Below are 14,777 nucleotides of genomic sequence, written 5' to 3' on the forward strand. Positions count from 1 at the left end.
TATTAAGACAGTAAGGCACTCCTGGGTGGCTCAGTTGTTGAGCGTGTGCCTTTGGCCCAGGGCGCGATCCTGGAGACCCGGGATCGAATCCCACATCGGGCTCCCTGCATGGAGCCTGCTTCTCCCTCTGCCTATGTCTCTGCCTCTCTCTCTCTCTCTGTGTGACTATCATGAATAAATAAATAAAATCTTTAAAAAAAAAATCTTAAAGACAATAAAACTTCTATGAGAGGGTTAATGGTGTAACAATACAATCCCTCTCAAGTACAGAATTTGAAAACACCATTCCTAAACAGAATACGAAATCGCATTTGGAGGCTTGTTATTCGGTAATATTCCCTTCTTTGAACAGCAGATAAGGAAGTAGTATGTTTGTCATTGTATGTGGTTAAATATGGAATGCAAGCTCTAAAACATTCCTTTCCTTCTGAAAGTCTGCATGAACACCTGGGCCTTCCTTCTTTTTCTCTTCAAGCCTCATACAAAGACCACACAACACTAATATAACTTGATAAAATCTTGCCTACAGGCCAACTTAAGTTAAAAAGGTCACGAGACAGGAATGTGGCTGAGAATCCACATCCTGGTGTCGAGCTAGAAACTTGATGATGAAAGAATTAATTTCTGAATCCTAACATCTTTTTCCAGGATTGTGTGACCCATCCTTTCATGAGGTTGTGAGGCAGGAAAGGTCCCTATCATGGGTCCCTTTCTGTGGAGAGGCATCAGAACCCCAGAGAGGGGGAACTTTTATTTACTGAGTCAGAATTGGGATGCTGAGACAGAATTTCTGACTTCCTGGTGAGTCTTCTGCTCTGAAATCATCTCTTTGATGAGCAACAGTCTCTAAAAGTTCTCTTTCCTGTTAGCTCACTGGCATGGGTAAAATGCCAATCGTACATCCAGCCCAGAGGATGCAGTTGCTTTAGAGGGTGGATGTCAGATACAAGGACATCAACACGTCAGTCCCCACCTGCTTGCTGAGTGTCAGGGCAGAGGCCAGGCTATGTTTCCGAGATAATTTTGAAGGCTTGAGCTTCTCTGTGGGTGTTCTGAGACTGAGAAGATAGCAGACCAATGCAGGGAAGTTCCCTTTCTCCCAGAGGCAGTGGAACACCAGGCTGGCTCCCAAGCTTAGACCCAAAAATGATCCTAGATAATACCCTCAGCCGTGGTTCTACACTTACTCTCAAAGGTCTCTCTCCACAGATAGTGCCCAGGTTCAAGAGCACCGTGTCATACCGAATATTCGGTGCTGTCGGTGATGGGGACTCTTTCCTCACACCAGTGGTAGTCTCGCCTCAGACAGACCTGCAGGTCAGGGCACAGGTGCCCACCCAACAAGAAGCAGAGGGTGGAACCTCACACATGTCTATTGTCTGTTGTGTAAGTGAGCAGCCCCTTGTACACACAAAGTCAGGTGTGGGGCTGGGCCTGAGCAGTGGATCTCAGAGATTTGTTGTGTTAGACTTGGGAAGGCAGGTGAGGACTAATACTCTGAATGGTACAGGCAAGTACAAGGGGAATTTAGAAGAGGGAAGAAACCCACCTAATTCCCTGTTCAGGGAAGGCTTCCAAGGGAATAAAGCCAATGCTAGGAGCTAGAAGGCAAGCCTGGTGTCAGCTCCAGAAATCAGTGCTTCTCTACAACCAGAGTGTGAGCAACTTGAGTGCCAGGACCAGGCCTGATCCATCCGTGCCTAGACCCATCTAGGAGGGACGGCCCAGTGGGTTTCCAGAAAATACCCACTGCAGGAATAAAGGAGAAACAGGAAGAGGCCAAGGGGCATTGCTAGGACCTCTCTGGCCTACAGGGCTCACCCGACCAGATCACTTGGGGTAGATGATGGACAGGTGAGAGCCAGATTAAAACAAATTAAAACTTAGTTAAACCAACTCCAGAGTCCCCTGCACAGTACAGCACCTTCATTACTAGGAAGACTTGAGCAATATAGATAATGACAGCTAACGGGGATTTGCATGAAGTCTAAAAAAGAGACCCAACAACAACAACAAAAATCTCTGAATGAGCTTCACTGCAAGGGAGAAACTCAGCCAATATGGATGGTCATTTCAGCATTAAGGAAGCTGCAGGTACTTGGAATAAGAGTGACAAAACCAACCAACAAAACACTGCACAGGCTTGTGTGTGCAAGTCCACAACAGGGTTTCCCAGTTCCTTCCTGGTGCTTCTGGCCTCCAGTCACCATTTCCAAGGCCAAGATGTACTTTGCCATGGAAAGACCTCCTAGGAGGTGATCTGACTCATATAGCTCTCTTTTTGTAAGATGCCATGTAGGGGTAAAGCCTCTACAACCATCCATACAGGTGTGAGGCCTGGGCACACCTCCCTGCCTTGCAGAGATTGTAGGACAGTGAATGAGACCAATTGGTGTCCACATTACAGAGAGCTGTGCGCGTAGCTGGTGTCAATGCTACCACCCTGGTATTGATGTTACAAAACATGTAACACAAGGGAGGGAAAATCGAGCTCTCCCATCAAGCGTTGTGTGTGTGTGTGTGTGTGTGTGTGTGTGTGTGCTCCTGCATGTGTTTTCTTTCCTCTCTTTCTCCTGCTCCTCAATGTCTAATCATTGTAACCAGAAAAAAAAAAACAGAGACATGAATGTCAAAGAATCTCAAAAGATTAAAAAGAGCAAGGGCTCTGTGTTAAAAATGCCTGGGTTTAGATCTTGACTTTACTACTTCCTGCAAGCTGGGTGAAGTCAAGTAAGCTTCTCGTCTTCTCCTTGCCTTCGGGTTTCCCATCCATGACTTCTTGATAATAAAAAAGCTTTCTCCTGAGTTTGTGGGGAAGGGTAAGCTAGCCAATGCACTACAGCATTTAGCAGAGTGAAATTTCTCCTTAGCATACTCTCTTATTGTCAAAGAGGTGGGCGGCCTGGACACAGGGATGGGTCGAGGTGGGCCAGCACCTCTTTGGGGCACTTGCTCTGCAGGAGATGCCATGCTGGATGCTCTGCAATGCATTCTTTCATCTTTGCTTTTTGAAATGAGAACACTAAAGCCAAATGTCCAAAAGAAGATAAACATCTTGCCTAAAGCTAGCGTGACGGAGATGAGATCCAGTTCAAATCCATATTTACTGGTTCTGAGTCCTGGGCTTCGATCTTTTAAGCACAAAAGATATGTGGGTCAATCTCTGGAGCAACACAGAAGCTGTGCCCTTCCCTATAGTCAAACTTCAGGAAGAGAACCCTCTAAAACGTGGAGAATGGCACCTGGCCACAGGAGAAGATTCACAGCTGAGAAGACAGAGCAGGAAGCCAGCAGAGCTTCCGAGAGCTCACTAGACGTTTGTCACTAGAAGGCATAAGACTCTGAGCTCATAGCTTGGGTAGCTGCAAGCACGTAGAACATCACTGTCTATTGTAGTTCTGTGTTTTACGTCCTCCTAAACATTGGACTAGCTGCAAGACTCTAGTGTTTGGTTGGAAAAGTAAGGCTGTGTCTAATAAAAGGACAAATCAAAATTTATACTCAGTTTTGGTCAGTTGGGCATCAGTGAAAACAAGGAATAGAATTTCTAACAGTCAAATCCTTCCAAGCCGCACACATATTTATTCTGGGCTGAGTCATATCTCGAGAGAGCAGTACTGTAAGACCTGAAAACTGCTCCTGCTGAAGCGGTGACTTCCCAAGATTGCATTCACATTAAACCCAAGCAATTAAGGGTAAAGACTGCCTCCCTCAGCTTTGTGTCATCGATGCCCTTCATCTTCCTCGGCCCCTAGAGGGGAATCAGCAAATACGTATGGAATGAAGAATAATTTCCTAATCACTTCTGATTCTTTATTCGTCAGTAATAGGTCATCGGGATTACAAATATCTAAATGGATGCGATTTGATGGATAGTCTTTGACGCTATTATATTCTTAATCTGATTATATTTTAGAAATTACTGTTGTTCACAATATTCAGCAATTATTAGGAATACAAATAAGAGTCAAAATTTGGGGTACCTGGTACTGAATTTCTTTTTAGTGATCACAGTGGTTCCAAAGAAGTAGTTGACATAACATATCTGCCTCCCATTCCTCCTTCAGCCTCCTTCAAATCCTTCACAGGCCTATCCAAACCCTAACCTGCTGGTCCTTGCAATGCTAGCACAGACCAGACCAGTAAGTAACCTTCCCTGAGGACTCCCTCCAGATACCAGTTAGAGACCAAACTGCCCCAGCCAGGGAGAAGCTGCTAATAATCATGGAATTGGAGCAGGCTCAGCAGCTTCCCTGTGAAACTGGTTGTGAATAAGACAAGGGTAATTATGTAATGTTGGTCACTTTTAATCAGTCTTGTTTGCATAAAATAAACCCTAGAATTTTAGCTATGACAGTTTTCTGGCACGCAGTGGAATATGTGGCTTTGCAATACCTACTTGGTTAATTAAAATCATTTCAGCTCCTTTAAATAGCTTCCCAGGGTCACGAAGAGGAGCTGTTGGGCCACTCTGGTTCCATTTTGGGTAGCATTGCTCTGACTTACATTAGGTCATTTAGACACTCCGTGCTAGCCATTTTCAGAAATGTTCAAAATCAGATGGATAAAACGCACAGAGAAGTTAGTTTAAGAAGTGAGATTGGTGGTTTTACATCCACACACTAGTCAAATTATAAAAGAAAAAACACACATTTGAAACTAACTAAAGTTAACCCATTTCAAAGGCACGGGTTCCTCTGGCTCTGTAGGATAATGAGACATTTGGCTGATAGAACCTCCTAAGATGGAGCACAGAACATCTCAAGATTTATCAGAAGAATGACACGTGATCAAAACTCCGTTTCTTTGTAGACCATAGAATTTGGATTGATGCAAATGATGAAGAATGACTTGGTAATCAAAAATAGAATTTTAACATTAATAAAAATCAAATAAATCCATTTTATTTGTATAAGTGAGATTTTAGCCCTCTTCTTAGGTGCTTATCATTTTTGAGTAAATCAACAAGTCATATCTACCATTCAAGTATTTTAAAAATTGCATTTAAAAATATTTAATGTACTTTAAAATGTATTTAAAAATGCATTTGATGAGAACAAGGTACTAAAATTATGACTCATCTGGTCCTTCATTAAATCCTCTTGACACATTTCCTGAGCACCCTCTACGTGCCAGGCACCATGCTGGGACAAAGGGAGATCACAAAATACCAACGTGATTATTACAAAAATCCCCTGCCCTCAATGAGTTCACAAACTCGTCAGGGACCCCTTAATATTACCATGGGTTAATTTTTTTTTCTCTTTATGGAAGGTGGAGGAAACAGACAATTGCCTATTATTCTTCAGCAAGATGGAACTACCAATGTCTTGGTGTCCCTTGAAGAGTTAGAGTAATTAAATACCAACTAGCTGCTATAGCAATGACAAAATCTGCATGGCTTAGCCCAATAAAGTTGTTTGAATTCCACAAAGGATCCTGCAGGTCCCAGGTTCTCTCCTATCTGATAGCTGTGCCACCTGGAAAACCTGTAATCCCAGGATTCTGGTAGGAGAAAGAGCTGGAGCCAGCTCTAGATGCCTTTAAGGGTTAGGCCAGAAACTGGGAGACGTGGCTTCTCCACCATGTTCCACTGAGCAGAACGTTGTTACAAGCCCTGTCTCAACTGCAGGGGAGGCTAGAAGTGTATCTCCCCTGGGATGCCTGGAAAAATCACAACGTAGGGCACACAAATCTGCCCCAGCCACAGTCTGTTCCAAAAAGTCAAGCAGAGACCTGTTTTTTGCAAAAATAGGCAATGCTTACAAACATCCTATTTAACGTTAGTTGTTTTGGAAATCGTACATCTTTATTTTGTTTCATTTTTTTTTGATAAAAGATTTGAACCATTTTCTTTTCTTTTACTTAAAATACAGAGTTGCTTCTGCATTCCTGCCAAATCCTGACTAATAAGCAATGTGACATAATCGTTACATCAGGGACCTTGATGCTTAAGAGATAAGAGTTTCCATACCCGCTCGGCTACAAGGCTCAGTCTCCTTATTATAAAGCAGGGGTAATAATTCTACTTACCTCATAGGGTTGTTGCGAGAATTAAATCAGTTGAGGAATGAAAGCAAAGGCAAAGCAATATTCTGTCTAATGGGAAAACTGCCATTTCCAAGAGTTAGTTCTCTTCCACAGCCTCAATAAAGTGGTCTTTGGAAAAGCCCCTTTCCTGGGGAGCCGACACCTCTGCGAGCTTTATCTTTCCACTGAGGTCATACCCCAGCTCCTTCTCTGTTCTGTCTGAAACTCTTCAGGGACAGACCAAGGGACCCAAGGCAGTGTGCACTCCCATGGGCCGGGCCTCAACCCAATTTGGCGAACCCAGGAAGGCAACAAGATCTGATTACATTAGGACTTAATTTGGGCTCTTTTCTTTGTTTGTTGAGTGTAAAATGAGATTTCCTGAATTTAAAATCTCGTAGCTTCGGTTTATACAGCTGGGACTTCTTATTAACTTCTGAGATGGGTTTGGGTCCTGAATACACGCTCCACATGTTAAAAAAGGGATTCATTTGGAGAATCTGGGAAGGACTCTACTGTGTCCCCCCAAAGTATCACTTTTCTCTGGTTCACTGGGAAGCATGGGTGGCCCTTACATAATTGCAGAACTAACTATTGACTGTGGAAAGGAGGTCATAGGAAATTCCTGATTTCTAATCTAAACTCCAAGTCCCAGATTCCCTATGCTATTATTAAATATTTTTTGCTCTTTATTCCAACCGCAGTCCTCAGTCACTGCTCTTGCCCTGCAGCCAAGCTCTCTCTGTCATCAACATCACACGGGGTGGAGGTGGAGGTCAGGGCCTATGCCAAGGAGGCCAGCTATGCTACGTTGCCTGCTGTGGACTCTCTCCCAAGCCTCTGGCCTAGACGATCGCTGTGGAGGGGGGGGGGATCCAAAGCCATCTTACTCTGTGGATGCTCATGGACTAGCAGATATTCATCCAAGGAAGCATGAGCCAAAGCAAGAAACACCATCAAAGCCTGCTAAGTCCCTCTCTCCTGCTGTCTCTGGGCAATGAGTCTCCTCTCTTTCAGGCACTAACTATACCCTCTCTTCCACCCTCTGCTGCTGCCATAGGTGCTCAGTATCCATGTGATATTTTCTTCCCAAATATATAGGAAATGATAAGAATTTCATATATGTGTATCCTACTAGGTCATTCCATAGCACTTCTATAACACTGTCTCTGTGCCAGAGGTAGTTCTAAGCATTAGTGGAACAAAAATAAAAGGAAAAATATATATATATATATATTCCTGCCCTCATCAAAAAGATTATTGTCTATTGCAATTTTTAAATGAAATGTTAGGATCTCACTAGTGGATAAGTAGGAGGATACAAGAGGTCCTTTGACATATGGAATAAAATTCAACAAATAAAAAACATTTCCTTGGCCAATAATCAAAAGTATTCAGATGAAAAACCACCTTGTGATACTAGTTTATAGATGGAAAAATTAGGACACATGCACACACACACACACGGTCGCTCTAGTATTGATGAGTCTGCGCTAAATACAGTATACACATGTCCTGAGGATACTCTCTAGTCCAAAAGTAACAAGAAGCCGGAGCCCTTTTATGGTTACCCCTTTTCCTTCGACCAGATGATCCTATCATTTTGAATCTTCCCTAAAGAATGCTATAATAGAAGTGAAAATCTACTCAGATGCATTCACTACAGTGTTGCCAGAAATAATACAAAATACCCCAACAATAATCGCTGAATTATCATACATAAAAATAAAATATGTTTTCCATATGGAAATAGGAAACATCTCCATTTGTTTTTATAACTTAAAAAGAAAAGGCAGTATACAGATGATACATTCCCTGTGATTGCAACTACATAAAAGAAGTCTTTGCATAGACAGAGGCCAGGACAAACTTTGAAAAATGAAATTATCTGTTGCATGCGAGTGTTGGGAGCAGAGCACCCTCAATTCTTCAGAACACTGTCTAATATCGCTGTACCACCGTATCAATATATATATCAATATATAAATATTTCATCAAGGACATCAAAGTTACCAGAGGCTGAGCACAGGATTGAGAAAAAAAATGCTCCTTGATGGTGGCAGAGAAGTGGAAGCAGTCATCAAGCTTTGAAATACCATACAGATGGTTCCCTGGGAGAAAGCAGGAATTTTCCGAAATTAGCCATGAGCCCACCTGGTGGGCTGGATCCAGAAGAACCCCGCCAGCATCCCGCAGGTGTCCCCAGCACCCCAGTCCTCCGTGCGGAAACGGGGAAATGCCCGATTGTGTATGTCGCTCCTGAATACTCAATACTTCTACAAAATTGCTCAAACACTTCAAAATATGTAGGGTTTTACATTCAAGTAACGTAGAAAAGAGCCATTATGATCTCAAACATCTCTGAAGGTTATGGTCAAGGTCTGGAAGGGGGTGATTTGCACGGGAAGGCCGCAGGCACGTCCCAGGAAGCAATCTCCTCCACCTTCCTTCTGCCCCTACCCTTCCACCCTGGTTTCGCTGCCACTCCCCCCCTCCAGTAAAATCGAAGCCATGTGACTTTATTTCAACATCTGCTTCCTTTCTTTTCTTTCATAGGAAGCGTGCATGCATAATCAGACCACACTGCTGCTGTTAATTGTAAAAATCATTAGTAAACTTACAGGTGCTGTTTACTAGAAAGCATTGCAATTTTCTATCCTAAAATCAGCAACTCCCCCACGTCATTGTCTGCCCCGGGGCATGAGCACTGTGTGGCTTTGAGGCTGTCAGAGGCATTTACTGAGACTGAAAGAGATAGATCCACACCTGCAGCGTTTGAGGCAATAATTCCTAATATTAACCAGACCCCATGAGGAGCAGGCCCTTTTGCCAGCCTCCTCGTGATTCAACACTTCGTGATCCATGTGAAATCATTGAAATATGCCCAGATTGACTGACACCCACCCCGAGTTCCCTCTTCCCCTCTCTGCCTTTACTCCACCCCATTTCCCAAGGGTTCTGGAGAGAAACCTATAAGGAAGATAAAGCCCATCCAGACACCACTGCAAGCCACGTCGGAAGCCCACGTGCCTCGGGGTTTTGCGATTGTGAATGAGGGCAGGGAAAGAGGAAAGTGAAGAGCCCTAGAAATCCTGACCTAACAGGAATGAAGAAATGTGGATATTTTACTGAGAGAAGAGATCTTCCCGGAAAGAGGAAGGAACTTGCCCAAAGCCACACACCCGCTGCCTAATGCTTTTGTTACACAAAACAGATTACAAATTCCATCTGTTTCCTTGAAGGCACCTGTGGTTTTCCTCAAAAAATTCAAGATAAAAGGAAACAAAGCTTGAGTTTACATTTTTCCCAGGTAATAGAGACATTCCTGGATGCACCTGCTGTTCTTTCCTCAGGGCTCACAATTCCCACGCTGCTCCTCTAGGCAGGACCCCACACAGCCTTCCAGGAGCCTGCTGGGGCAACCCCACAGGCTGAGCAGGCTGTCCCTTTGCCTGCACCCTGTGGCCTTTGGTATACTTACAGCCATAGCCATGACTCTACTGTGCTGCATGGTTTGCTTGTATCATCTTGGTTTTGGATCAGGTCATGATCTCATGGGTCGCGACATTGAGCCCTGTGTGGGGTTTGCATTCAATGCAAGGATGCTTGAGGACTCTCTCTCTGCCCCTCTCCCCATGCACTCATGTGACCATCCTTTCTCTCTCTGTCTTTCTCAAATAAATAAATATTTTTTTAAAAATCACAGGAGAGAAAATCTACAACTTAAAAGGTAAGGCCGAGAGTTGTGTTTAAAGCAACTAGAATCGGGATCCCTGGGTGGTGCAGCGGTTTAGCGCCTGCCTTTGGCCCAGGGCGCGATCCTGGAGACCCAGAATCGAATCCCACGTCGGGCTCCCGGTGCATGGAGCCTGCTTCTCCCTCTGCCTGTGTCTCTGCCTCTCTCTCTCTCTCTCTCTGTGACTATCATAAATAAATAAAAATTTTAAAAAAAGCTTTAAAAAAAAAAAAAAAAAAAAAAAGCAACTAGAATCCACAGGCTTATAGGAGATTAGACGGGTCCAATCATACTTCCGTGTGGCTGGGAAATGACATTACCTACTAAAACAGACCATGCAGATATCCTATATCCTAGCAATTCCACCCTACATATACATCAATAGAAATGTGCACATATCTTTCACAAAACACATACTCAAGCATATTCACAGCAGCAATATTTGAATAGGCTCATATTAGGAAAAAAGCCAGGCCTACCAATCAGCAGTGGAATAAACTACAGCATATTCATAAATGGAATACTATAAAGTGGTAAGAAGGAAATAATTACAATTTCCTCCAACAGATGGATGAATCATTACCAAAAGAACTCGGATGTAAAAGAAGACATACTAGACAATTTTATTTGTCTAAAATTTAAAAATCGGAAAACATAATCTGTGATTTTTAGAAGTTAGGGTAGTGAATGGTTACTCTTGAGGAGGTAAGGACTGCAAGGGGACACGGGGACACAGGGGGTACATTTTCTGAATGTCCAAAATCTGAATCTGGATTCCATGGCATGTTCAGTTTGTGAAATTTTATTGCACTTCACTCTTAATATTTGTATATTCTTCTAAATGCACGTAAGCTTTAGTTAAATGTTGACGTTAACAAACCCTCTGACTGAGGATTGATCAAGTGGCATCTAGGTTCCTAATAGAGTCAATGAGGTAAAGTTCACAGATAGTTAGTTTCAGGGCCATGATTATGAAGACGGTGATGAAGGTGACAATGGATAAATATTTTCAAACACAATGAAAACACTGTCTACTACTCTTCATTAAGTGATAAACAATGGGTTAGAGATGTTACTGATCTCACTTGAGACGTGCCACCTTCGTATTTCCCTCATTTTAATCTTACACTATCCAAGGAGGTAGGGATGATTACCCTCATTTCACAGATTGGAAAATTCAAGTTGGCTGATTTGTTCAGAGCTGCCCACCACTGTTGGTCATTACTGTCCATCTGAGGGTCCATGTACCAGGAACTTCCAGCCCCACAGCACAATTAGCTTCATAAAATAACATTAATAGACCCCATTTGTATTTCAGAAGCTCTCCTGAGTTTGGAAATAGCAACTCACTCAAACTGTTGCTAGTATTGGTGGTGACATGCAAGTGTTGGAAAGTCTTCGTCTCTGTCTCAAAGTGGCAAGGATCTATGGTGACAGGATTCCTGCCCCCAGCATGCAGCATCCATCAACTAATTTTCTGTGGTTCTTTGTAACAACCTCTGTCAAAGTGTACAACCCAGGAGATACAAGATATGTCCATTCCTGAGCAATTCCTCAAACCTTTTTTCTCAGGAAGAACTTGACAACATTTTTGGTATTAGACAGAAACAAGAATAAATCTTTGGGACTGATGGCTGCCTTTGGGTCTTATTATGCAGAAATGTCTTCTGATCATCCAGCAAAATTGGAAGTGGTGAATCTTTGGAATCAGGTGAAACAATGTTTTCTCCCTTGTGAAAAAAAAAAAAGAAAGAAAGAAGAAAGAAAGAAAGAAAGAAAGAAAGAAAGAAAGAAAGAAGAAAGAAAGAAAGAAAGAAAGAAAGAAAGAAAGAAAGAAAGAAAGAAAGAAAGAAAGAAAAGGAAAGAAAAATAAAGAAAAGAAAAGGACTAATAGTTATAGGGCTGCAGGAAAGCCTTTGGTAAAATGAGCATCCTAAACACCCACAGCGAGGGGTGGATGCGGGGTACAAGATGGAGGAGTTCCCCTTCAAGACCTTCCATCTCTTCTGGATGATGGAAGACTGAGCACCCATTGGGGGCTGAGATGACCGGCAGAGGAAAGGAAATGGCCCTGGAGGAGTGGCAGTTAGGCTATTTCCTGTCCTTGGTGAGCCTCCTCTCCTGTTCCTCTTAGGACAATTCTGAATATTCACCATGATCCTACTTTCTCGCTCAACTAGCCTCCTTCGCTCCAGTCTGGCGTGTCATCGTCAACCCCTATCTCAGGAGACTTGCGGCCAACCCGCCCTCCTCAGCGCCTCTGCCCACACACCTACAGACAGTCCCACATCATCCTCAGCGCCTTTCCTTTTCCTCACGCCTCACTGGTGGAAGGTGGCCTAGTGCCCAAAACACTTCCAAAATTCTTTTCAGCCTCTAACAGCTTTTAAAAATGCATGCCTCTTTAGTCCCAGAATGTATGTCGCCCCTCCTGTATAACTCTTACACTGAACTGCCCTCCAAATTGACTCTCCCAAACCTATTTTATCTCCAAACCCTCTCTCCCATCTCATATCCACACTTCTCAGATGATCACTCTTACACAGAGCAGCCAAGCTCACACCCTCCACTTTGCTGTAGCTGCTCCTGCTACACCTGTGTAAGTTTAGAATCCACGGAGAATGCATCTTGGTTTTTGGGCTGGGCCCCTCCATTCCACTGACACCATGGATGGCTTTGTCTTTCTTGGGTCTCACTGTCCATTGGTTTCTGTGACACCCGGTCTCCAAGCACTGTTCTGACTTGCTGGCTGGTCCTCCTTCCCTGCTGGGCTCTGCTTCCTCCTGCATCTGGTGTCCATGACCTGTGGGTAGCCCTCCTTACCCATCTCTACTCTTACCACTCAGATAACCTAAACCTTTACTTCTATGCCAGACTCTCCCTCAGAGCTTCCCATTTTCATACCCAGCTATTTGCTATATATTTTCTTCTGAACATCCAGACCCCAGAGGTTAGTGAAGACCTCCATTTGAAAGAGGAAAAGAGAGAAGATTGATAGCATCCAGAGGGCATGTGTATCCCCATGTCTAGCACAGAGTAGGGGGTCAATAAATGTCCTTTGAATGAATGAATGAGTGAGTAGTGAAGAAAGCTCAGAGGTAGTCAGATGATACTTCTTTCTGATCCATACCATCCATCACTGTGACTTTACCCAGCCACATGTCAGGCGGCCGAGTGCCATGTATCTGCTACCCAGTTTCAAAGAGAAGTGAATTAGAAACCACAACTGCCATTTAGTATATGCATACTTTTTCAAGTTGTCATTAGTTGGATGTCTTCTTTTTTTCTTCTAATGTACCCTCTGTGTTCCCAAACAGCTATATTTCAGAGAATGTTCCTGAAGAGATCAGGGCTGTTCATAAAAGGCCCAACCCCCAGTGGCCGAAGGGCCAGGCCCAGCCGCCTCTCACAAGCTGCTTCTCTCTTCTACACCTTCGCTGAACAGTAACTGTAAACCATTAGGTGGCTGCTCCGGATGGAAACGAAGGATTTGCTGGATCATGTATTTTTTTACAGAGATTATTTAAGGCACGATTTCTGTTTATGGTCCCAGGACAAATTATAATCACCTTTGTTTACCTCCTTTTCCTTCCTTAATTAACTGACAACCTATTAGCATACATTTTTTTACCCCAGGGGTATTAATTATACATAATTTATATCATAAGCACTTATTTCGTATCAGTGGGATGAATAAAACATTTACCTGCTTATAGCTACTTGAGGTTAACATTTTTATACAAAAAACTCACCTGAGACTTCCAATCAAATTATCAGATTTTTAATTTTCTGTTACATAATGATACTGTACTAGTCATTGTAGCATTTTATTCCACTCTAGGCTAAACAATCGTTTAGCAGAGTGCTGTGCCGGCAGCATTAATTAACCAATAATACATGCTTTGCTGCACAATGAGATGCAAATAATAAAAATGTGAGATTTGCTAATATGAGAGCTGGATCCATATTGGGATTGGAGCACCAGCGCCAGTGAAGTTACAACGATCTCTCAGCCTTTAGTTCCATAGCTCCTTGGAACCAGAAGGGACCCTAGCGGTCAAAGGGCAGGCACACCCTTTTATCATCTGAAAGGTGAGGACTCAAAGGCCCAGAAGAGGCAGGTGTCTAGCAGAACCAGCTCCATCAGCAAAGGAACTGCCAGAGCTTGGGACACAGTGTCAATCTACGGACCCCATTCCAGGACCTTTCCTGACCACCAGATGCTCCTCTCTCCCCAGACATGAACTGGGATGCTTGAATCAGGGGTGGTCTTATGCCCAAATGTTTTGAAGCCAGATGTATACAAATCAGACTTTAGGGAAGAAATGTCACACAGGCTTTCCTCCAGGTGCAGGTGAAGTAAATGAGAAAGCATGCGATCCTCCCAGAAGACCGGGCACTGACCTGGGGAGCCACAGGGAGCCCCAGGTCCAGCATCCAGGCCTACCACCCAGGCTACCATCTCCCTAATTTCCCCCTTTCCTTTCCCACCCCATTTTGTGCTGGCTGCCTTCTTCCTCTGAATGGAGGAATGTTCTAGACCGTCAAGCCTGATCCCTCCCAGCTCTGCATACTTATTTACTCATCAACGAATATTTACTCATCAACTGCGGGTTACGCAGACACCAGGAGCAAAGTTAATTACAACATGAATGCACGGTTTCACCTGAGAAATCCTCTGTTGCTCAGAGGGAAAATAGGGAGGATTTCAGTGGTGTTGTGATGGAGGGAGGGAAGAGGCGTATGGGCAAGTGGGCCTGCTGCGGATCCGGAGCGTCAATGATGGAGGGGGAGGGAGAGAAGGTGGAGGCAATGATGCCCTGTCTGCAATGAGGCCTCTGCTAGGTGCTCCTTTGGGGGCCCCTTCTGCAGCTCTAAGTAAGAGGATCCTCACCTCCCCCAAGAGAAAACTTCAGTTTAAAGGTTAAGCGACTCGTCCCAAGTTGCAGCTGTAGCAAGAGGTAGTGCTGGGGTTTGAACCAAGGTCTAGATATTTTTAACACCCAGGCTG

The sequence above is a fragment of the Canis lupus genome, chromosome 17 (genome assembly GCF_003254725.2).
Source record: "Canis lupus dingo isolate Sandy chromosome 17, ASM325472v2, whole genome shotgun sequence".
Taxonomy (NCBI): Eukaryota; Metazoa; Chordata; class Mammalia; order Carnivora; family Canidae; genus Canis; species Canis lupus.